Source organism: Capsicum annuum, chromosome 1, assembly GCF_002878395.1.
Source record: "Capsicum annuum cultivar UCD-10X-F1 chromosome 1, UCD10Xv1.1, whole genome shotgun sequence".
Classification (NCBI taxonomy): Eukaryota; Viridiplantae; Streptophyta; class Magnoliopsida; order Solanales; family Solanaceae; genus Capsicum; species Capsicum annuum.
The window spans coordinates 219,470,721-219,473,138 of record NC_061111.1 but is presented as its reverse complement, the minus strand read 5'-3'; positions in this window follow the sequence as shown (position 1 = coordinate 219,473,138).

Below are 2,418 nucleotides of genomic sequence, written 5' to 3'. Positions count from 1 at the left end.
AGTCTTTTGGGGTCATGAGCACCGTGTAATATTTTGAGTACCAAATTTGGGGCGTTACAAACTTGGTATCAGAGCCTAAGGTTCAAAAGTGTCCTAAGAAGCCTAAAAAGCCACTTCTAGTAGAGTCTTATATATGGGTGTATTTTGCACCACACTCATGAGCAGGAGGCTATGAGATATTTTAGGAATAGTTTCCCTTCTTTCAGGATTCATGTTGTGCCAGTAAGCATAATCTCCAATTAATTTCTCAGTTTAATCTATTTCTTTCTCTTGTTTACAGAATATACCTACCAAAGGGGCTAGAAAAAGGAGAATCGATAATCAGTCAGCACCTCATCTCGATTAGGCAGATCCCCTGGACGAACATGTTTCCCATACAAAATTTAGGACTGTATTTACTGCTCTAGCCAATTCAATTACAACTCAGAATAAATGACTAGCTACTGTTTTGGCCAACCCAGTGGTCAATTCAGCTACAGGAAGGATTCGGGAGTTCACCCGAATGAATCCGTCCTTATTCTCAGGTTCTAAGTCTGAAGAGGATCCACAAGAATTCCTCGACCAGGTTCAAAAAGTCACAGACATCATGGGAGTGACTTCTAGTGAGAGTTCAAAGTTAGCCACTTATCAACTACAAGATGTAGCCCATACGTGGTTTAAACAGTAGAAGGCAGACAAGGGTACAGATGCAGAGCCCATAGAATAGGAAGAGTTTTCTACAGCCTTCTTAGATAGATTGTTTCCCTTAGAGCAGAAAGAAGCCAAAGTGTTAGAGTTCATCAATCTCAGAAAAGGTAGCATGAATGTAAAAGAATACTCCCTCAAGTTCACGCAGTTAGCCAGGTATGCTCCCCATGTAGTAGCAAACAGTAAATCCAAAATGAGTAAGTTTGTGTCTAGGGTTTCAGGTAGAGTGGTTAAGGAGTATAGGAGTACGATGTTGATTAAGGAAATGGACATATCTATACTTATGGTCCATGCTCAATAGATTGAAGATCAAAAACTTAAGAAGAAAAAGAAAAAAAAAGAGAATAAGAGAGCCGGAATAGGTAGTTATAGTTTTTCTCAGCCAGGGTCGTAGGGTGGTAATCATTCTCAGCATAGCCAAAAGTTTTTAGTTTCAGATCCTTCCTCAGCCAGTGCTTCAGTTCCTAAGTTCAGAAACGATAGCAAAGATAAGGTGCCAGGATCTAAATCTCGAAATAGTATAAGCATTATTCGCACTCATCTGCTTTGCAAAGAATATGGTAAGTATCATAAGGGTGTGTGTAGATCCAACAGTAATGTGTGTTTCGGATGTGGTGAGTCAGGTCACAAGGTATGAGACTATCCTAAACTCGGTCTGCAAAATCAGTATGGTCATCCTTCAGCTTAGTCCGATGGCTCAAATCAGCAGGGTGCCAATTCCAGCGCTATCAGTGGGTAACACCCAAACAGACTCGATGTATTTTAGTCCTGACAAGATTAGGAAAGTTCTCCTGATGTAGTCACTAGTATGTTACAGTTCTTCACTTGCATATTTACGCTTTTACAGATTCAGGAGCTTCTTTTTCTTTTGTAACTTTAAGGTCAGACCAAATGTTAATGGGGCCTTTTCCAGTCTCCAACCCAGTGAATCAGTCTAACATAGCCCGACAGGTATACAGGAACTGTCCGATTATGATGTCTCAGAAAGTCAGGCCTTCAGGATTCTGGTAGTGATGCCAGTATGTGTAGAAATTCAGTAAGGAAAGATGATACCTAACCTATTCCTACCTCAGTGCAAAGTTTTGTACTTCAACCATTATGATACTTATGCATGTTTTACGTTTTAGTTACATAAACATAGCTTACATTCACGCATTTTTCTTAGGATCGTGTGCATTTCAAGTTCCTAGTATGAGGAATCCCTGTTCACTCAGTGTTATGAATCATGTTCCATGAGTACAGAAATTCCAGACTAAGGTCATGTAGCTTATGAATCATACACTCATATCCTATCTTATAGTATGTTCAGCCCACATGACTCATGCTACATTCCTAATGATCAGCCAAACTCAGACTATGTCACGTATACCCTCAGTTTAGATCCCTTGGTGAATCCGTTGGGATGATGTTCTATACCTCGAGTCTCAGTTACGGAGTCAGTTCAGTAATCAATATTAAGTAAAGGACTCAAATAGTCCTACAAAACCATGAATCTCAGTTATCAGTTACTTAGCTATCAGAATTTAGTACTCCAGTACCAGTCTAAACCTTAGATATCAGAAACCAGTATTCAATCCCAGCTACAGTCTTAGTTTAGTTACAATCTTAATTATCGTCTTAGCTACAATCTCAGTCCCAGTCCTAGCCTAATAATCGGGTCAGTAACTTAATTTAGTTTTGAGTTTACTCAACCATAGTGTACATTTATCAGTCACTCAGTTGTCAGCCTTC